Source organism: Rosa chinensis, chromosome 2, assembly GCF_002994745.2.
Source record: "Rosa chinensis cultivar Old Blush chromosome 2, RchiOBHm-V2, whole genome shotgun sequence".
Taxonomy (NCBI): Eukaryota; Viridiplantae; Streptophyta; class Magnoliopsida; order Rosales; family Rosaceae; genus Rosa; species Rosa chinensis.
This window is the reverse complement of record NC_037089.1, coordinates 9,122,880-9,146,348: the sequence shown is the minus strand read 5'-3', so window position 1 is coordinate 9,146,348 and position 23,469 is coordinate 9,122,880. Positions and strand designations below refer to the sequence as shown.

The 23,469-nt window shown below is 36.5% G+C and overlaps 1 long non-coding RNA gene across 1 annotated transcript; it reads left to right on the top strand.

Annotated features, from left to right (window-relative positions):
* The first annotated feature begins 5,002 nt into the window (after window positions 1-5,002).
* Window positions 5,003-7,925, top strand: LOC112186210. The gene is made up of 2 exons (XR_005806177.1): window positions 5,003-6,638; window positions 7,418-7,925. It is a non-coding gene; the product is annotated as an uncharacterized LOC112186210 (long non-coding RNA).
* Window positions 7,926-23,469: the final 15,544 nt, after the last annotated feature.

The window sequence follows — 23,469 nt, the reverse complement described above, 5'->3', positions numbered from 1 at the left end:
CCTTAAAACATTCAACACAGTCTGTTAGATCAGAAAAATCAAGTTCATTTAGGATGTTGTTTTTCACCAAAATTTTCAGTCTCTCTTTTGAAACATGGCCGAGTCTTCTATGCCATAAAAATGCAGACTTTTCATTTAGTTTGGTTCTTTTAACACCTGTTAAAGTGTTAGTACTGTTTGTGTTATTTTCAACAAGTAAAATTTCTTGTTGAGCCATTGAACAATTTAACTGTAAATAATCATTCATAATAACACCAGAACCAATTTGAACAGAATTTTTAGAAATAAGAATTCCATTACTATCCATAACAAGTCTACAACCAGATTTTACTAAAAGAGAAACCGAAACCAAATTCCTTCTCATGGAAGGTACATAAAAAACATTGTCCAAAACTAACAATTTTCCTAATCCTAAATCGAGCTTTAAGGTTCCAATAGCCTTAACTGCCACTCTCATGCCATTGCCTACACACAGGTTCACTTCATCACTTTTTGGGATTCTCCTCCTTATGAATCCCTGCAAAGAATTAGTAATATGAATAGGTGAGCCTGAATCTATCCACCAAGACTGTGGTTCAACATTTATAAGATTAATTTCTAAAGAAAAAACTGTATTAGAAAAAATCTTACCCTTTTTGGCTAACCAATTTTTATAGCCAGTGCAGTCCTTTTTCATGTGTCCTACTCTTTTGCAAAAGTAGCACTTGAACCTAAATGGCCTATTTTCCTTGGCCACTGCAGCTGTTGAACTCTTAGTTATGGCTTTGATAGGCTTGAGCTTATTTTGGGGCTTTTTCCTTTTAGGCTTCTCAATGAGGTTAATGGTTGTAGCAGGTTCCTTTTCTTCCTTGATCCTAGATTCTTCATCCACACAGATGGATATAAGTTCATCTAGAGTCCAGTTTCCCTTTTGAGAGTTGTAACTGGTCCTAAGATGACTAAAACTGTTAGGCAAGGAATGTAGTGCATAATGCACTACCTGCTCATCCCTAACCCCCATCAAGAGCTCCCTGAGTCTGCCATTTATATTGATCATCTTCATAATATGCTCTCTAACTCCCCCTGAACCCATGTACTTCAAATTATGAAACTCCTTGGTTAGCCTAGCAGCTTCTGCCTTTTCACTTTCTTTAAACTTAGCACCTATGAGTTCCAAAAAATCTGATGCTAGCTCGGGTTCTTCTATACTTCCTCTGACAGTCTTGGACATAGAGGTACGAATGAGGTTCTTAGCCATTCTATTGGATCTATGCCACTTCTTGTAAAGATCAGTTTCCTTCTTAGTGCTCTTTTCAGTTAACTCTTCAGGTTTGTCCTCAGTGAAGCAATAGTCTATGTTCTCATGCATTCCCATATAGTTCTCTACAGAATCTAGCCAAGCTCTATAGTTGGTTCCAGTTAGCATCAAGACACTGTTCAAGTTCATGTAAGAGTTACCTAAGGAGCAAAACAAAAATTCGTGTGAGTTCTCAATTTGTAAAGAAAATAACTTTAAGTTTTCTGTGTTTTATTTAGCTTTAAGCAACCAAAACAAGAACATACAGAAAACCTAAACAATCCATACTTGCATTCATATCAGTCCATAACCAAAAATAATGTTAAGCAACACTTTTGAGCAGAAGCATAACATCCTGGAGTTCTTTATCAATATACCATGTTCAATGAAAACAAGTTATCCAAAGAAATTTATCCACATCTTTAGACAGAAGAAAAATTTCTAAGTATCCGTATTTATTTTCATCAAGCACGCATATTGCTGTTTTGTATTCTAAAACCATACTTGACCACTTCTTTGGAAGATAAAACTGAAGCATAGTTTTAAAACACAAAACACAATTTCAGTTTTGTTACTCGATCAGTTACATGGTCAGTGACCTGACCAGTTACTTGGTCAGTGACCTGACCAGTTACGTGGTCAGTGACCTGACCAGTTACGTGGTCAGTGACATGACCAGTTACGTGGTCAGTGACATGACCAGTTACGTGGTCAGTGTCCTGACCAGTTACATGGTCAGTGGCCTGATCATTGTTTTCTGCCAACATCAATGAAGAATGCTTTGTGCATCATAATCACTTATGCCAACAGAAAACCACAAAACTCATGAGCTTTTAACTTTATATTCTACCCAGATTCATCCTTGTAAGAAAATTAAGCTCTCGTATCTGTCAATTTTAATTGTGTAAACAAATTCTGGGAGATTTTTGTTCTTCATGCAATTTTACACAATCACAGATACAATACCATATCATCAATCAATTCATCATGCATATTCAAGCACAATCAAAATTGTTTCGATTCCAAGAAACCACAGAACAATCAAGAAATTGTAAATTTCATCCGGTCACCATCTACTCTAACCTAACGCACGCCGGGAATGCAACTAGTGTTCTTGAGCACAATCAAAATTCAATTATCATGCTATGAATCGAAATCAATTTCCATAGAAAAACCTGTTTTTGCTTTTTCCCCAATTTGCTGCTAAAAATCACAGCGGAAGCGTGAATTTGATAATTAACCAGATGCAGCAATCGACTTAAGTAACTTACTTGATCAGTTACATGACCAGTTACATGGTCAGTTACTTGACCCGTAAAGCAAAAACCCTTTTTTTTTTTTTTTTTTTGTATTTGTTTTGCAAAACCCTAAAACGATTTTGATATATGTGAGCCTATGCTCTGATACCAATTGTTAAAAACCATATACATGCTCACAACATATGCACACAATCATAAAAGGGATCAAGGCTTACCTTCAGCAATCACTGGCATGGATTCCATCTTATGCAGCTGCAAACACGAACACTGAATATGGCCTTCTGTTACTTACCAACTTGCTTCTCAATGGACAGAACAATATGCAAAACGTCGGTAGTAATCAGGGACCAATTCATCTGTATATATAGGAGACTTAACCCTCAAGAAGCTTCCCATTAAAGCTATCCATATCGGTTTAGGTTTCCTAGTTAGATTCTTAATGTAACACTTCATTGTAATCTTTCTTGCAGACTAAGAATAGGATTACTTACCTTAATGAATAGATACACTGCGTCATTAAGTTACAAGTATTGATTTACTGTTTGTATCCATGTTAAACTAGGATTGATATTAAGCTAATCATCAATTACTTTATGATGATGATGATATGTGTTATGTCCATATTTGATCTTACACAACAGACGGGCTTCTCCGTCCAGAAATGTACGTAGCATTATGCCCGGGGACAGACTTATCTCCTGCTAAGCATTAATACAGTTCATATCTTCGGAGGCCATGGAAGGCCTACGCTAAAGTTGTGGGGATGCAGTTCAACATAGACGACGTACGTTATCACACCCAGTGGCTGGGTTCAGTGGCTTGGGGGTGCATGGAGGTTCCAGCCTCAAGTTAGTCACCCTACTTTGTTGAGTTCACAAACGTGGGACCTGGGGCTGGAGTGGCCCAGAGAGTGAAGTGGCCAGGGTTTCATGTTATTGGAGTTGATATTGTTGTTGAGTACACTGTAAGTAACTTTATTGGTGGAACTTCATGGCTGCCTTCAACTGGTGTGGCTTTTGCTTCTGGCCTCGATCGATCCAATAATTGGGTTGAAAAGACTTCTTGTTACCTGCAATTGTAGGAGTCATGACTCATGATCCAAGGTCTCACCACATATGGAAACCTTTTAAAAGATTGCGATCAAAATCTACTAAATAAGACTACTAAAAAAAAATAGCATTTGCTTCACCAATTTACCACGGCATCATTTCCGTAGCAAAAAAATTGATTTTAGCGACGGAAGGTTTTCTGTAGTGAAGTTGGACCTGTCTTGCTGTAATTAGCATACTGTTCATATTAGCTGGTTTGTGAAATACATCTTATTTAGTTAATTAAATATAGTTATTGTGAGTTATGGACCAATACACTTATACATTCATTTATTTATTAATTGATGATTAAAAGTTCGTGAATCACACGTTTGGGTATGACATGCTTACAATATTTTTTTTTATCATACTCGATAATATGACTAAATTTTACAATTAGAGTACATTTATGTTTGGTTACAGTGGACGAGAGATCTCCAATAAGTCTGTATCTAACCTCATTTTTTCATCACCTCATCGGATTGGTAAGTGGGCTGATATTGGGGTCTAAGTTAGGAGAGCATAAACGAGAGGTGCTTTGGATATATTTACATAGGGTCTTTCTAAATGTACCCAGCAAATTTTTTACACCCAGCAATTTTCCAATAATACCCATATGTTTAAGTAAAACAAAGATGAAGAATTACATACCCAGCAGTAATCACCAATACCATAAGCACAAAAACTCAACAACACATTAGAGTTGATATAATTACTTGGCTATCTCCAATTGGGTCTTTCAAAAACCTCAAAAACCCCAATTTTAACACCAAAAAACAAGTAAAAAGTTACAAATATTAGACAAAAGTAGGGCTGTCAATTCCGACACGACCCGATAACACGACTCGAAACCCGCACGAAATAAAGCGGGTTGAACCCGCACGATTAAAAAGCGGGTCAGCCGTGGGTCAACCCGCCATGACCCATTTAATAAATGGGTCGGCCACGGGTCAACCCGCCAATACGAAGTGAACCCGTATAACCCGATTATGCTATACTTCATCCTGAAATTTTAGATGTTGAGAGTATTTGATCATAGGATTAGACAATTTGAAATATTTTGCTTTATAATTATTGGATTTAATTATTTATGAATTATATATAATTATTTATATTCTTCGTCTTGTAGAGTTTTTAGTGAATTTAATCAATTTATGCATTTTTTTAGTTAAACACGACACAACCTATTTATTAAATGGGTTAAGAGGGTTGGAAACGGGTAACCCGTTTAATAAATAGGTTGGGTTTGGGTTTAAATTTTTGACACGATTATTAAATGGGTTGGGTTTGGGTTTGTATCTTGCGACACGACAAATACCTTGACCCGACACGAACCCAACCCGACACGACCCATTGACAGCCCTAGACAAAAGAGACAACGGAGGGAGGAACATTTTAGTGTTCTTGGGAAGGAAAACATGGAGCAAGAAACTTGGGATAAACGGGTTCGCAGAGGGGGAAGAATGTAGTGAATGAGTTGTTGATGGTGAATGATTAGGGAGGCACGTTTGGGTTGCCAGATTTGATGAAGGTCGCGACGGAGATTTTGTGAAATGGAGGATTGGGGTCAGCTTACAATGATGTGATGGGTACTGGGTTGTCTGTGGTGGTGAAGAGGATGAGGGAGATGAACAGAAGAGTTTGTTGGGTTTGTTAATCTTCATCCCGATGAAGTTTTGCTGGGTTTGAAATAAAGGCATTATCGGGAAATTTGCTAGTATGAGGATGAGGGAGATTAACAGAAGAGTTTGTTGGGTTTGTTAATCTTCATCCTGATAAAGTTTTGCTGGGTTTGAAATAAGGGTATTATTAGAAAATTTGCTAGTATAAAAAGTTTGCCGGGTATAATAGCCTTCAAGCTTCCCTCGCAAGCCTCTCTAAGTCTCAGTGTTCACTTTGGCTTGCCCCTAAACCCTTTTGAAAAACATATCAATTTCGTCCCTCTCCAAGCCCCGCCCCGCCCCCCCTTTCCCGCATTCCTGCGTGTGCGCCTGCATCAAGAACTCAATAGACTCGCAGAAGCACACGTCGCGGTCTTAGGGTTTCTGTTATCGGAGCCATGGAGCAACAGAGAACGGTTCAGCAGCAAGATGAGCTCGAAGAAATGCAGCACGGCCCTGTTCCCGTCGACCAGCTTCAGGTAAACCCAGTTGAAATTACAGTCGATTTTGAGCAATTGAGGGGCTTCCCGATTTGGGTTATTGTTCAATTTGGTTATGATGGGGTTATTGTTCGGATTCTTATGTTTGATTCAAGATTGAAGAAAGGGGTTTTCTGTTTCTTTCAACTGGGGGTTTTGGTTTGTGTTGAATCTTGCGCAAGATTGTATTTTTTATATGGGTTTTGCTTTTGATTTGGGTTTTGGCGATGAAATTCAGTGATGTTGTTTGCTCAGTCTTGGATTTTGGGTTTTACATACTATGAGAAACCCGAGCCCGGAGGCGATCATTTCTTGCTGTCATTTGTGATTAGGGTTTTGTTTGTTGATGGTCAATTTTTCCCATTTCAGAAGAATTTGAGAATCTTGATCGATTGTATTCACTTTCCTAGTCCGAAGGATCAATCTTGTATCTTTATTTTGGTATCACATTAAATAACAAGTCCGATAGTTTTTTTTCTTTCCAAGGTATGTTTAGCAGTTTATGAAAAAGTTTGTTTCCTGTTTTGTTTTCCATTCCACTAGATTTGGCATTGCAATTGTATTTGTTCATGAAAGTGGGGAGGTTTGCCTCTCACAATTTCAGTGCAAAGGGGGAAGACATAGAGCAGAGAACAAACACTAGACTTGAGCTATGGAGAGGCACTGAATCTCTCAATTTGATTGAATGGAATTGTACTTACTGTTAGGCTGTCAGCTGTTGAGTTTTGTTTTTAGTTCTGCAAATTTCAGTATTATTTTTGTGCGCGTGTGGTTCATCTTTATTTATATCTAGTATTGGTTCTGAGGTGCTCGAAGTGTGAATTACTAACTGCCAAACAGAATAGGCCTTGGAGATCAAGCCTGTGCATTTGCAGGTATCTTAATTTTTTTTTTTTATGTTTCTGTATATAGTTCACATAGAAGTAGAGGGAGTTAATTTTTTTGTTCATATTTTTTGTTATACTGATTTTTTTATATTAAATTTTACTGATTTTGTTTGTAATGACAAATCGACAATATGAGACTAATGAGCTCAATTTCTTCCCTTTTTTTTTTTTTTTTGGTAAGAGATCATGTTTTCCTATATGTAGTTAGCTTCTTAATACATCTTTGGTGCGGCAGCATCATTTGGCATGGCTTTCAAACTCCACTAGCTCTGTGGAGTATGGAAAGCTGTAACTTGGTTTAAATACAAAGGCTGTATAATATATTACAATTGGAGATTTTGTAATGCATACTCCAAATACAAAGTGTTGATTTGTTCTCTTTGATGTTGCTGACAATGGTTGATGATTACTTTTCTAACTTTATGGGAAATCAAGTTTCACGTCCCCATATGAATTTCGGTACCTATAGCAATGCATTTACTACTTCAGCTTGATCAAAGTTTAGAAGTTCCAGGTGTACTTAAATATATATATTTTTAATTGTCTGTTTAGGTTATCTTTGTCACATTAGCTGCTAGCCTTTGCAGCCTTATTCAACTTGGAGTCCCCGAATATATTTGCCCATGTTTTGGTTTAGTTATTTAAGCTGCTTATGGTTGCTGCTGACATTTCCCAAGTTCATGTGCTTCTTTTCCTTTTGGATCTTTACTTGGGTTTCCAGAGCATTTTTCTCAGTCTTATTTGCATTTTGTTTTGTGTTCTTTCAGTTTCAGATTGATATTCATTGTAATTTTTCTTTCATAAGAGGTAAGGTTGATGCCCCCCTCTTCCATTGTACTTTGTTTCCTTTATGTAGAAAAAAAAAGTGGAGGAAGGGTTTCCGGTTGCCAACAGTTATTGCAGTGTATGGATGCTTTCTATCCCTCTGTACTGTCACCATGGTATCAATAAGTTGATACCACTAGAAAGAAGTATCAGCCATGGGACGTAAAGAACAACAACAACACTAAACGCACACGGAAACGCGGCCCCATGCGCGTGCAGGAAGACTAATATATGTAAAACTAATCCATAAGTTCTTCACCTAGCATATCTACCATGATATTTTCTTTTTTTGCCATTCATTGGTCAATGGGTTGCTACAATATTTATCTGATTAAAACTACAATGTTTGATTATATTCTTATGATTTTACATTCATCGCCGAAGATTATAAACCAAATATGTAAGTTCAAATCAATTCATTATTGTTCTTGCAGTTTATGTTGGAAATTATATCATAGTATCTAATTAAATATGAATATTATAGGCATAACCTTTCAAATTGAAAGGGTACATATGTCTCTATTCTAATATGTGTTCTTAGGAATTAGTGTCTCTCCTTGAGAACAGACTTATTGGTTCACTTGGGGTTCTATATAAACCAATAGTCTATCTCCTCCAAGATACACATCATATACATATCAATAATGCTAGCTACCTTCCCCTTCTACTTTTCTCTTTCAACCTTCCCTACTCAACAAATGACACGTGGATTCCACTATCACTTTAAACTCAATATTTATTACATTGAATAACTAATTCTATTTTGTCCATGTCTGCCCTTTACACTTTCTATATATGTTTTTGCATTTATAACATTTCGCTGGGTTTTTTGTTTCCTTTGCTGAGTTTATAAAACATGAATCGATAATTTTTGTTTTTCCAAAAAATCCCTAGTACCAACTCACAATAAAATTTCCATAAAAAAAAAATTATATATATATATATATATATATATATATTAAACTCTCAAATTGCACCCCAAATTGTTTTGTTCTCTCCCTCTCTCTCTTAATTTTCTTTAGTTTCCTATCAATTTCGTTTTTAGATCTCCATTTCATAATCAGATTTTTAATTTGTCTTTTGTTGAAATATTTATCTGGTTTGATTTTGTACTTTTGCTTGATCCTTCTATTCTTTTTTCTTTTCAATTTTTTAAAAACAATTTGTTGTCGATCTTGTTCATATCTTACATTCAGCCCATAGTTTGCAAAAGATAAAGAAATGAAATTGAACGAAAATAAAAAAATGGGAATGGATTTCTGAGTGGATACTAGAGAAATAGAAAAGAGATAAAGAAAGATTTGATTGGACGAAGATTAAAAAAGGGGAATGGATTTCAGAATGGATGCTAGAGAAATAGAAAGAAATAAAGAAAGATTTGAGAGAAAGGGATGATAAGTGTGGGGAAGTTGACGTAGATGAACCAAGAAAGAAAAAACCCACAACCCAGATTCTCAAAATAACAATTAGAAAAAGCAAAATTAATTAAAAAAAAGAAATGCATAATAAATTAAACATCCTACAAAGTCAAAGTAAAATATAGAAAGAAAAAAAAAAGTGAGACATTTATTACAAGGGCAGACATGGAAAAAAAAGAATTAGTTATTTAATGTAATAAATATTGAGTTTAAAGTGGTAGTGGAATCCACATGTCATTTATTGAGTGGGGAAGGTTGAAAGGGAAAGGTAGAAGGGGAAGGTAGCTAGCATTCCTCCATATCAATATAGAAAAAAGAGATCAAGAGAACTAATCAATGATTTATTTCTCATTTCTTCTACAAGTCTTCTTCGTGTCAAGAGAGTACAAAATATAATTTATAGTTCGTCAAAGTCCAAATTTACAGTGCTTTAATTTTAAATCATCGATTGTTGTATTTTATAAGATGGATGCCCACCGAATTGCAAGCACAAGGGCAGGGGCGAAATCTATCTGTAGTCCAGTGCATTTTGCATATGCCTCAATCGGAAAATCAAGTCAGTGATTTCCTTTTCTTATAATGTTTTTTTTTTCTTTTTTTCTTTCAGGATTGCACTCTTGCAATACTTGTTGTAACATTCATTTATCTACAAATTGCGCTTGTATAGTAGGATTCAAATATTAATGCACTTGTATATTAGGATTGAAGCATTGCTTTCAATCCTTTTATTGAAAATTCTATTATGATTAAACATCATATATGTGATTGTTTTCCAACAGTTTATATAAGGTAAAGCAAAAGGAAAAGTCCACACTAAATTAAAACATTGAGACTTTGAGAGGAAGAAGAGATCTTTAATTTGGATTTTTATTTTCCATGAGCCAAGCCAAAGGTGATTCTCAGTAAATAAAGAAGTAGATGCAGGCCCAACCCTGGGAAATTCAAGGCTCGGGGCGAAGAATAAACTTGGGCCCTTTATATATATATATATATATATATAAATAAAAGTTTTAAATGTTTCATATTGATGAAAAAATATGATACAATGGGGGGAGGGGGGGGGACACCCCGAAAAATAAAGATTACATCGCTTTATATCAATCAAATCTCATCTAAAATGACTTCTTCTTGCATTTTTAGATACAAAGTCATCAATTATGTGCCCAATCTCAACATTTTTCAACATATTTTTTTCAATACTCAAGATTGCTAAACCATTCAACCTATCTTGAGTCATCGTTGTCCGCAAATAAAATTTTAATAACTTTAATTTTGAAAAACTTCTTTCCGCATATGCCACTGTAATAGGTACAGTCAATAAAATCCTATAAGCAACCAAAACATTTGGAAAAATATCCTTTTTTTTTTTTTGCAAACTCCATAATTTTAATGGAATTCCATGGTTTTCCTGTTTCATATGCTTTATTTGGTAGCATTTCCTGCAATATTTGTAACTCATAAAGCAAATATTTTGCATCAATATCAGACACCTCACCATGTTTCAAAGCAAGTTCAAGTTTCAAACAATAATTTTTCATTTCTTCATCATCCAATAAAACCAACAATGATGCATCAAATAAGAAGCCAAAATACAAATTCAAAACTTTCCATTTGTTCAAATCTACTCTTCAATTGAGAAAAAAGCCATATCAACTAAGACAATAAATTAATCAGTTCTAAAATCTTCTTGAGCTGATTGTTGTTCTCTATCTGTATCAGGAATCTCATCAAAATGTCTCTTTCTTATAACCCTACTCTTCACAGGAAATACAGGCTCAATTCCCATTTCATTTGCAATTTCTTTAGCATAGTTGGTGCCAATTAAATCCATCTTCTCTATATTTTTCAAAAAATGAAATCAACCCTTTTAAACTTTTAATAGCAACATCAAGAATCATATCTCTAACCTGCAAATTTTTGCTCACCATGTTTATTTTGTGCAAAATATCATGCCATATAACCAAACTTAAAATGAAATCAAAACTTGAAAATCCACCATCTAATAATTTCCCAACTTCCCAACTCAAATGATTATCATATGCATCACCAACTTCAGCAAATTTGATTAAAGCTTGTTTTATTTTAGGAAATGGACTTTTTATTGCTTTCACACTTTCAATACGACTTTCCCACCATGTAGCCGACAAAGATTTCAAAGTTAATTCATCTACATATTCAAGTAAAAGGTTCCATCGTTTTGTTGAATTAGCAAACACATTGTAAATGGCCTAACATGCTCCAAAAAATGATTTTCCTTTTAGACAAGAGTTTGTCATATCACAAAGTACTAAATTAAGAGAGTGACAACCTGTCACACCCCGAATTTTGAAATAAGGATTCAAATCCGGAACATGACTAATAACAATACAAATAACGTTCTGAATTTTTCTCTCAGAAACAACCACTAGTTTACACCTCTTAATATTACATAAACCAAATCCTCAAGCTACTTATTACAGCACACTCTCATCAAATCAAATTGTAAGCTCAAATGAGTATAATTCTCCTCACAAAAACAAATGCTGTAAATCTAACACTAATACTCTAAACCGCACGATCACTGCCCTGATTCTCCTGACCTGTGAGATTACCCGCTACACAATTTGAATAGTATACCGGGATTGCAACAACACCAAACCCGGTAAGCTTTTTGCAAAGCTCGTGAGTAAACAAGAAAGAACTGTTGATTTATTTAATTACAATTATTATAACTCAAGTAAACAATCAACACACTCACAAGATAACTCCAAAAATCATATAAACATAAAAGTAGGTATTTTTCGATACTCTCTTTTAAAACTCAATCAGCAAATATTGCATCATTAATATGTGAAATAACATTAAAGCAATGCATGCTTGATTTTCTTTTTACCAACACCCTCACATATTCAAAATATATCATGGATAGATATTTGATCAATTTCACATATTTCAAATATATCATGGATAGATATTTGATCAATTTCACATATTTCAAATATATCATGGATAGATATTTGATCAATTTCACATAAGTACATTTCTCTTTTTAGTGAATTTTCGGATTAACTGGTAACAAATCACAGATCCACGTGTTAGGGTCCATAATACCAAAACACGGGAAAACCAGGTTGACTGGTATCAAATCATAAATCCACGTGCTAGGGCCATAATCCCAAAGCACGGGATACCACATGCTAGGGTCCATAATACCAAAGCATGGGTAAGCCACAGCATACCAAGGCCACTCTCCAAAGTATGTATACTCAAAGTACCACCCTTCCTAAGAGTATAATAGTGCACTATCTGTAGGGACTAGGGCCCAAGGCTTAACGTCATCATAACACCCAAAACAGTTTTACCAGTAATTCACTTAAGCACGGGGTTGTTGTAATCACCCGGCTTCACAATTTGTACTTTTCAGACATAATCAATTTCACAACATACAATCTTTATAAATTTTAGATTGTAAATATGCATATGTACACCCACATAAGAGACATATTATTTCAAGACAAATCTTTACTTCTTAAAATAATTTCCACATATTCACAATTGGCCATATAAAATAGCTTTCACATCACATGATCAACATTTCATTATTCAACAATTAAATGGGAGATTAATAGCTTGAATAATATCCAATCAATTCTCAATCATTTCATCATACCAATCACACGCCAATCAACATATATATTTCACGTAAATATATATATACGTAATCATCCGCTCAGGAATGACCACTAATACCAACTATAGTTCAAGTATAAAAACCGTGAAATTCATTTGTATAATAAAATCATTTTACTTACCTATGGACCGTAGTTGATCAAGTCCATATGATTTAAAACAAATATTTATTCCATAAATATTTTCACACAATTACCACACAAAAAAGTAATTAAATTTATTCGGTTCGTAATATGAACCATGTGAGGTTTACTCACCTCTAATCCAGCTGCGTCTTCTAAAAAGTCAAATATAACGATATTCCAAACGCTCGTCAACTCAAACTGTCAAGTACCTAATCAAGTACGGTCTTTGCTTAGTAAACGAAACACGAAATAAACTTAAACGACGATCCAACGGTCGGATTCAAAAATAAAGGTGATCCAACGGTCGGATTCGAAAATAAAGACGATCCAACGGTCGGATCGAAATTATATGATGATCCAACGGTCAGATCCTCACGAATCGCCCTTAGGATCATCCTCCAAGATTATCACAAAGATCCAATGGTCGGATCTTCCTAAATCGTCCTTATAAACATCTCCACAAAATTTCATGAAAATCCGACGGTCGGATTCTCACGAATCGCCTTCCGAATCACTATTTCACAATTATACGAAGATCCAACGGTCGGATCTTCACCCGTGACCTCACAAAGTCACCGGGACAGTCATACGATCAACATATTAAAATTTGAAGTAAAACCGATGGTCTGATCTTCACAGATCGTAAACCGAAGATAAAACGTAAAAACGTTAAATAGTAACGTCAAAACGTAAATCCACTATTTATCCACTTTTTCTAAAATAACCTTGTAATATATCAAAACGCTCGTATGGATGCGTAGATCATCGTCCAGATAATATAAACTCAAAATATGGTCCGACGCGCCGCCACAAGCGGTGGTCAGTGGGTGGTCAACGCGGCGGTCAACCACCTCCGATGCAAAAGTTGTCAACTACAAACTTCTTCATTTTAACATGCTGATCATTTTTCATAACTAGCACAAGATCAGAAAATAACGGGAAGAGGTCGAAAAGTACCAAAATAGTCTCGGTGGCCGGAAAATTTCCAGAATCCGGCGACAATTTGCAGAATCCGGCGAGGCTCGATTTCGACGTCAAAACTTCAATTTCAGGCTTCGATCCCTTCTGTAGAGTTGTTAAGAAATTCAAGGTGAACGCACTGGTTCAAGAATCACAGAAAAATATGGTCTGCAGCTCAAGATATATCGATCGAAAGCTTCGGTGGTCGGAAAATTTGCAGAATCCGGCGAGGGCTCCGATCGACGTAAAAACTTCAATTTCGGGCCTCGATTCCTTCTGGAGAGTTGTTAAGAACATCAAGGCGAACTCACTGGTTCAAGAATCAATCAAAACGATGCACTACAGCTCGAGATATCACGATCGAAAGGTTTTGGTTTTCGATCGAAAACCGGCCGAGCTCCGACGAACGTGAATCCGGTCACTCCAGGTGCGATCCTTCTGGTATGATGATCAGCAGGTTGAGGTGAGTTCATAGAGCTAAGGATCGGAAGTTTTGGTGGCCGGAGCTAGGAGAAAACCGGCGTTGACCCTTTTATGGTTCAAAGCTTGCAGCTCAAAACTGCCGGAATTGAGGCCGTTCCGGGGAAGGTGGTCAAGTCCAGTGGCTAGAAGACGTCGAGGCGAAGCCGTGGACACCTTGGGGGCAGCTTGAGGTGGCCGGACGGCAGCGTTGCAGGGCGGAGGAAATTTTGGCAGAAGAAAAGAAAAAGAACGGGGGAGAGGAGAGAGAAGAGAGAAAGGAAAAATGAAATATTTTTGGAAATTTTCCAAAAATAGTACCTTTATACTAAAATGGAAATATTTTCCAAAATTCATAACTAATTCAAACGAACTCCGAATAATACGTTCCACATATGCACGCGATCGTATCGACGAGCTCTACAACTTTCATGAAGGAAATTTTCCCAAATTCGGTACATATAAAAAGTCACTTTTTGAGACCCCCCCTAAATAACGTTCGATTTCGAAAATAAAATCGTTCGAACTACTTCCACAACTTCTCCAAGCTTCGTACTCGCTCCTAATACCGAGAAATCAATTCTAAAAATCCACGGAATTTAATTTGGATTTTTCGGGGTATTACACAACCACATGGCATATAAAAAGCTTTAGGATTTATGTCAAGTAGCCTTTTCTGAACACCTTGGTGTTTTCCTCTCATATTGGAACCATTATCAATATATAAATCAAGAGAGCTTAGAGCAGCTTGTAGTTCATTAAAAAGACCCAAACCCAATGTATCTTCTACATTTAAAAACTCCAAAAAATTATCTTATACTTTTATTGGGCAACTTGCAACATCCACACATCTTATTATCAAAGTCATTTGCTCTTGGTGACTAGCATTAGGGGTGCAATCAAGAATCACAGAAAAATATTTAGCCTCTTTAATCTTCTTTATAATCGCATTCTTGACACTTGATGCCAACATAGCTATCAATTCATTTTGTATTTCATGACTAAGATAATGATAATGAATATTTTTATTTTGAATGAGTCGAAAATGATGCTTCATTATTAGATCAAACTCTCCTATTGATTCAAGAAAGCCTAAGAAATTTCCATTTGAATCCTCATAGATTTTTTCATTTGTTCCCCTTTAAAGGCTATATTATTCATAGCAAGACGTTTAATAACACTAATTACTCTAACAATGAGTTATTTCCAATGCTTTGTATCTTTCTTGATTAATTTGCTCTTGTAATTCTTTATCAATTGTTTGATTTGTGCTCAATCTCACTCATAGCTCATTCCAAGCTCTAAGGTTAGAGAGGTGTTCACGACTCTTTTCATGTTGTTTAAGCTTATCCCCCAAATGTTTCCAATCATTAATTCCTTCATTTGCTAATTGACTCCTAGAATGAGCTTTTCTTACAACTTTACAACATAAACAAAATACTTTATCCAAATCTTTTCAGTAAACCAACCATTTTCTATCGGAAAGTTCACCATTACTCATCTTTTGAGAAAAATAATCCAAAGAGGACCCCCTATTTAGATTATCCTTAGGAAAAACAATATTGGTTTCTCTAATAGGACCTTTTTCAACAAGCAGATCTCTCATTTTTCCATCTAAATTATCCCAAACTCTACGATCATATATATTCAAAGGCATTGTACCTTTTAAAGGTTCACTCAAACGATTTATTTCAATATTCTCACTTTCAAGCACATTTGTTTCTGGATTAATTTCAGTTTACCCCCCTGAGGTTTGGGAGTGTCATCATTTCACCCCCTCTACTTTCAATTTTGAATTTTTACCCCCCAAACTTTCCAATTTCAATCCGCCGTGTCCAATTTCTCCTATTCCGTCCAAATTGGACGTTAACTCTGACTATCAGACCCACTTCAAGGGCTAAAATAGTCATTTCAAGACAATTTTAAAAAAAAAAAAAAAAAACTCATTTCTTCTTCTTCCTTCGATCCTCTTCTTCTTGTCTCACTCATCTCCGACGGGCAGCCCCAAAGACTCTCCTCTGATTTAGGCTGTGACATTAGCTCCTCCATTCATCCTACCAGCGGCTGCTTTCTCGTCTTCGGTGTGGATCCGTCCCTCTCCATCAAAAACAAAGTACTCTGAAGCTAAATCCTCAACGCCCACCACCTGCAATCAACTCCAACAAAAATTCCAAACCAAACCCACCGCCCAAAATCCACAAAAACCTGCTTGAAACTCCTCAAACTGCAACACCAGAATTCAATCACTCCACAATTTACCAACAAATCTAACTGCAACCACTTACCACGGAAATGAATAAATTCTGACCCCTCTTTTTCTCTTCCAGATTCTTCCTCCTCCTCCTCCTCTCCTTCACTTTGGAACCCCAAAAATCTCCACCTCATTTCTTTTCACCCCAATCCGCCATTGCATTAAGAATCAAAATGTCGTAGTAGAGAGAAAGGGAGAGAGAAAGAATGGCGGCGGGGAGAGTAGATCTGGACGGCAAGCCGATAAAGCCGATAAAGCCGATGACGATATGCATGATCTGAGCCGGAGGGTTCATTGGGTCCCACCTCTGCGAGAAGCTGATGGCGGAGACGCCGCACAAGGTTCTAGCCCTAGACATGTACAATGACAAGATTAAGCACTTGCTGGAGCCATCAGACGGTCATCCTTGGTCCGATCACATCCAGTTCCACCGCCTCAACATCAAGCACGACTCGCGCCTTGAAGGCCTCATCAAGACCTCAGATCTGGTACCTCATTCTTCTCCTTCTTCTTCTTTCTCACTCTAGTTTTTCTCTTACTGCTTTGTTTTTTGACCGCTCGGATTTTGTTGCAGACCATCAATCTCGCCACGATCTGTACTCCGGCGGACTACAACACATGCCCGCTAGACACTATCTACAGTAACTTCATCGATGCCTTTACAGTAACTTCATCGGTGGCTATGGCGATGGGGAGGGAATTAGAGATGGAGGAATGAGAGGCGGAGTTGATGACTTCAATATCGTCCTCGTCAACGACGTCGTCTAGGGAGGAAGAGGAGAGTCGTCTTAGTCGGGGGCCATGGTGGTGGTGAGGCGGTGAGAAAGAGAGAGAATAGAGGAGATGAGAGAGACAAGAAGAGGGGGATCGAAGGAAGAAGAAGAAATGAGTTTTTTTTTTTTTTTTTTTAAATTGTCTGGAAATGACTATTTTAGCCCTTGAAGTGGGTCTGATAGTCAGAGTTAACGTCCAATTTGGACGGAATAGGAGAAATTGGACACTACTGATTGAAATTGGAAAGTTTGGGGGGTAAAAATTCAAAATTGAAAGTAGAGGGGATGAAATGATGACACCCCCAAACCTCCGGGGGTAAACTGAAATTAATCCTTTGTTTCTTCCATATTTTCTGTTTGATCATTTTCATGTTCACCTATATCTTCAATTCCTTCGGTTACCTCAGTTTCATTTTCACCTATATCTTGAACTCCCTTCAGTTACCTCATTTTCACCTTGATTTTTCGAAGAAACACATCTTTTCTTAAAAAACTTATGTAAAGAACCTCTTTGGGAGCTTATAAAATCTTCTTGCTGTTTTTTTCGTTTTTATTTTTTTCACTACCAGAAGCGTATTTCGTAGGAAACATTACTCTAATAAAAAATAAATAGACAAATATCAATCGAACAATAGAACCTGGATATGAGAAATCTAATACACTGTCTATGCAAACCTCCATCCTTGAGTCCTTGACTTTGTTCATAGTTTCACACCAATGACACCATAATGCTGTGATTGTTATCCTTTACATAACATGAATAAGATAAAATCAGTAAAATATTACCAAGGAAACATGTCGAATGATTCGCAATTTCGCATAAAGCACAACAATTAACAATGGCAAGACTAACTAAAGTGTGAAACTACCTGATTCTGCTATTTCTAATGTCTGCAATTCTGACACGGCACAAAGAACTAGATTTCAAGATTTATAGACCACCTAATCCAAAAATCCAAAATCCAAATTGGACAATGGGAACTGAACACAACCTGTGATTTGTGATTTGTGAACAAGCAAAACAACAAGATTGAAGTTTGAGAGACGGAGATTGAGATTGAGAGAGAGTCAGAAAGAGATGATGAAAAATTTAGAGGATTTGCTAGCCTGTTTATTGAGAGATTTTGGAGAAGATGAATTGTCTTCTCCATAAATTGGTAACAGGTATATTGCTCAATTTGATTCATGATTAATGGGACTTGGGAGTTGTGAATTGAGAGGAAGAAGAGAAGAATTAGAAGATGAAGACAAGTTTTGCCGAAGAGAAAGAAGGGAGTGCGCGACTTTAGATTTTTTTTTGCTCCATCTACTGCCTCAAAATTTGGGCCCTGGGCCATCTCCCTGCCTAAGTAGATGGACCAATAGCCAAACATTGTTCGAGCAATATACGAGGATGATGGATGAGATAGAGTATATAGAAAAAATTATGGAATGTATGAATTGTGAAATAATGTGAAGAAATTAGTATAGAATAATATTTATCAGTTCATTGATTTTTGAGGTGATAAATGATGATGATATGTGCACGACTTAGCATGTCACATGAAATTGAGGTCACAAGTCTTAAAGTCTTAACTAAGACCGTACCCTCTGTCATTGTAGGTAATTTCATCACACAAATTATAACTCTAGCTAAGGCATATTAATTAAAATGTAGGGTTCTACATTGTTAGTTCGTTATTGACAATTACCATTGATAAAAGAGAGATACACAACATGCGTAAAAGTCTCCAACTGTCAAACTAACAGAACCCTAAACCCCTAATTATAAATAAGACCTTAATATAGAGTTCATATCATATTAAGATTAAATACATCAGTCTTATTATTTATTAAGGATATATGACCTGGAAGATGTTTGAAGCCATCCACTCGAACTAATGAGTAGGCCGAAGTGGACACTTCTTATCAAAGCTCAAGCTAGGTACGTAGCTGAAATGGATGGTACGTAGCAGGATACTTGATCAAACTTTTAGAGATGAGTTAACAAAATTAGAAAATACGTCCATAAGGAGAAGTTTTAAATACACATCCCTAATTACTTAATACACCACCCATTTAATTTCTTATTCTAATAATTTACTAAATACACAACCCAAAGTACCAAAAATACCCTTAATCTAAAAAATCATGAAATATCCTACTTTTTGACTATATTAAGGTTACTATTTAATATAATTAGTAGATTCTAGTATATTGACATTTTGTAAATGACTATATTGATTACTTGTGTTAGTTATTGAGAAATCCATAAAGGTTTATTATTGTTCCCTTTAAATAGATGCATATAAATAGGCTTTGTGTTATTTGAGCTCTCATCCACCAAACACCATGTTAATCAAGTATAAAATTATGAGTTGAACATTCAACCAAAATTATACCAGTAGTTTCTCATAGTGGCGGGACTAAATAGTTGTCATTAGAGGGGCCAAACAAATTAACAATTACAAAGTTTTTTCACCTGTGATGTTTTATATTAGAAAATAAATTGATTAATCATAGATTCATAACTTTTAGAACAAAAAAGGAAATTAACTAAAAAATGGGAGTAAAGCGATATGTTTTAAAAATATTTAATGCCATTGATTTTGAAATTCTAAATATTATGGTCTCTAACCTTATCTAATTACAATTTATTTAAGGAAAAATTAAATTAGATAGTTTCTAACTTTATTCTTGCATTAAATTGGGAGGCCATGTATAGAAATTTGTTGTGTTTATCTAACTATTTATACATAAATAGAATAATACAAGAAAAATATGACTATTTTTTTCTTTTTCTAATGCATAGATGTCTGTTTTGGTCATTTAAGTTACCTACAAAATCTAATTTGAAAGGGAAAATGATCATTTACCCAATTTTAGGCTAAAAATTGCCCACTTGCTCCACCAACTGTTTTTTAACCCCATTTACCCAAAACACTCTAAGGGATTATTTCCCCTTTACCCAATTAATTCTTTTTTTTTTTTTTTTGAGACTTTTTTGCCCTCTCCTTCTTTCTCACTTAGAGAGAGAAGTCACCTTCCACCTTGCTGTGCTCCGGTGACCAGTGACCGGCGCGATCTCCGGCGACCGGTGACCGGACTCCGGTGAAAGGTGACCGGATTCCGGCGACCAATTACCGGATTCCGGGAACCGGTAACTGAAATCCGATGACCGATGACTGGAATCCGGAATCCGGCAATTATTGCCCCCCAGTAATCATATTACTACCCCCCAGTAATCATATTACTGCCTCCCAAAAATCATATTATTGCCGTCCAGTGAATTGTATGAACTCCCAAAACCAAAATGAATACACTACAGGCACAATTGATCAATTTATAATCATATTATTGGCTCCCAATAATTATATTAGTGCCTCCCAATAATCATATTATTGCCCCCCAATACAAAGTCCAATGTCTCTACTGCCTCCCAATAGACCATCAAAAATGCACCATTTTGTAGGATTCACAGATAATTTGACTTTAATACACTGAAAACAACATGTAACTTATCAAAACACCACACTATAGTGATCCATGTCCCTCGTATCAAAGTCTACTGGGGGCCAATAATGTGTCTACTGCCCCCCAGTAGACCATTAAACAAACCCCACAGTTACATTGCAATCTCAGGATACCGGAAAAAAATTAAAAAAATCTCATTATACCAAAAAAAACAAAAAAAAAAACATCTGGGCACCCAGGAATTGATCTGGGCACCCACCGGACTGTGAGCAGTCGTCGGAGCATGTTTCACGTTGGAGCGGAGTCGATTCGGCTTGGGTTCAGAGTCGGATCGGAGTTGGGGGCTGAGTTGTGGCTGTGGGCTTTGGATCTGTGGATCTGTGGTTTGGTTGTTGGTGACGCCGGAGGTGGATCGATCGAGGTTGGCCTGAAGCTGAAAGTGGGGTGCCGGAACAGCCATGGCAGTAAGAGAGAGAGAGAGAGAGTCTGGTTCGGTGACGGCGTCGTTTTCAGTAGGTTTCAGCTCTGGACTCGAACTCGGAATCGAAACCGGTCGAGGACGACGCTGGAGGAGGAAAGTGAGCGGCGGTCATCACTTTCAACACGCCGAGAGAATCGGAGACTGAAGACGATGGCGACCGGTCCTCGTTGCGGCAATCGGAGCCGGTGGGATCGCCGGTTGCTTGGGCCTCGCCGATAAAGGTAGCAAGTAAGAGAGGGATTTGCAGCAGGTGATCTGCAGACATGAAGAGAGAGAGAGAGAGAGAGAGAGAGAGAGAGAGAGAGAGAGAGAGAGAGAGAGAGAGAGAGAGCAAAGCCGGAGGTGAGGCGCGGCAGAGAGAGAGAGTGTGAGAGAGAGTCTGAGAGGATAGAGTTTAATAGGGGGCAAAACTGTCACTATAGGTTAGATTGGGTAAATGAGGTCAAAAAACTCTTGGTGGAGTAAGTGGGCAATTTTTGGGCTAAAATGGGGTAAGTGGTCACGACCCCAATTTGAAATATAAAATAATAGAGATGTGTATTAAGTGATTAGGGGTGTGTATTTAAAATTTCTCGTCCATAAGTGTCACATGCATATATCAACCGACCTATTAATTATTCAAAGGTACAAATTACGACGTAATTGATATAATGAGTGACGTTCGAAGCATTTCATTAGTTTTTTTTTTTTCCAAATTATTGTGCTTCCATTTTTCATTGTTCATCGATCGATCTCTTTCTAATTTTAAGAGATAATGCAAGCTTAGCACCATCGTGATCTCAATCAAAGGCCACTGAACGGAAGTCTTAAACAACCAAATCAACATTTAATGCTACATTACCTACAGATCGATCGAGATATACATGAGTGGATCGATATCGATATGTCATGGGGTATTTAGTTTCTTTCTGTCTTCTGTAGGAGTGTATTTCATGCACCGTCAGTACATGAGTGTATTCCATGCACCATCAGTGCATGGGTACTTACAATATGAATGTATGTAATTTTTTTGATATTAGAATATAAAGGAGTAAATTAGATGAGAGGCTGTTATTTTTTTAGAGATTAAAATAACCTACAGTGCACTTGCACTGTCGGTGCATACCATCCTCAAGTGCACCGTCGGCGCATACAATTCTCTCCACTGCCTTCCGTGGTCTATTCTGGTATGGAAACCGATCACTTTCCATTACCACAGTTCATAATTAGACATGTGGTTTACTGGAAAAAGCTGGAAACTGGGAAAAATCTTACTTCTACTTCCTACGCGCAACCAAACTCAATAATACACTTTAGTGCGCTAATCTTAATCAAGACTTGATGATTCCACTCTTTTCAAGATTAATGATATGATAGTACTTGGATGACATAGCAACTACGCAGATAAGGTTTATATGGTTAGTGTTGATTAAAGGAGTAAAGGCTCATTAAAGGCTCATGAATATTTAATATCCATGATTGACTTGACCCTTAATGTCCCGGCCATACATGAACATGAGTGCCACTTTTCAAGCACGAGATTCAAGATATAATATGTAAGGTGATTAAATTTCAATCCCGGAATCTCCAAATTCCAATAGTAAAATGATAAGAGCTAATAAAGCACTCTCTCCTCCTTTGCCACGCTTCATCTTTTCGGCATCAAGAGTAGGACTCGTTGATGACGATCGAGTTCTATCAAATTCCAGAATTCCAAAACTATGTCATTTCAAAGATATATGAACTATTAGTAGCGTGGGAGAACCGAAAGAAAGTAAGATTATACAATCACCTTTTTTAATGTCATTTCAATCTTCAATTCTTTATACTATATATATATATATATATATATATATATCTATATATATTTTCAATCACCTTTTTCTAATGTAAAATTTTTATTGATCAACCCTTAATCCTCAACTTTTTAAGAAATTAAGCTGCAATAATTCATCCACGTTTCCATGAATTGATGCACTAACAAGTTAAACTTTACGTTGCCATATTGCCATGGTCAATTTGCTTCCAATTCAAGCTTCATTTTCAGAAAGGAGGGTTTGGACTTTGGAACTGTTCCGATTAAGTACTACTATTTAGTGTTAGTAATTAGTCTGTTAGTTCATAAAATTGCCAAAAAAGGGAACCCCAAAAGACTTGAGGTAAATAATTAATAATGAAAAGTACATGAAAAGTGCATGTAAATGCAGCATCAAACACGGCCGTGTTACAGAATCATAATCAAGAATAATGAAGTATAAGTACTACCAATCAAGCTGGACTATCAATTTCTGTGCCGACAGAAATAATGACCGAATGACATAGACAGTTGAAGCCCATTTCTCTGTTATGAGTGCCACCACACGTCCACGCTAGCATTGGAAAAATACCTTTGCTTTTAGGGTTTCGACCGTACACATTGCCCGCAC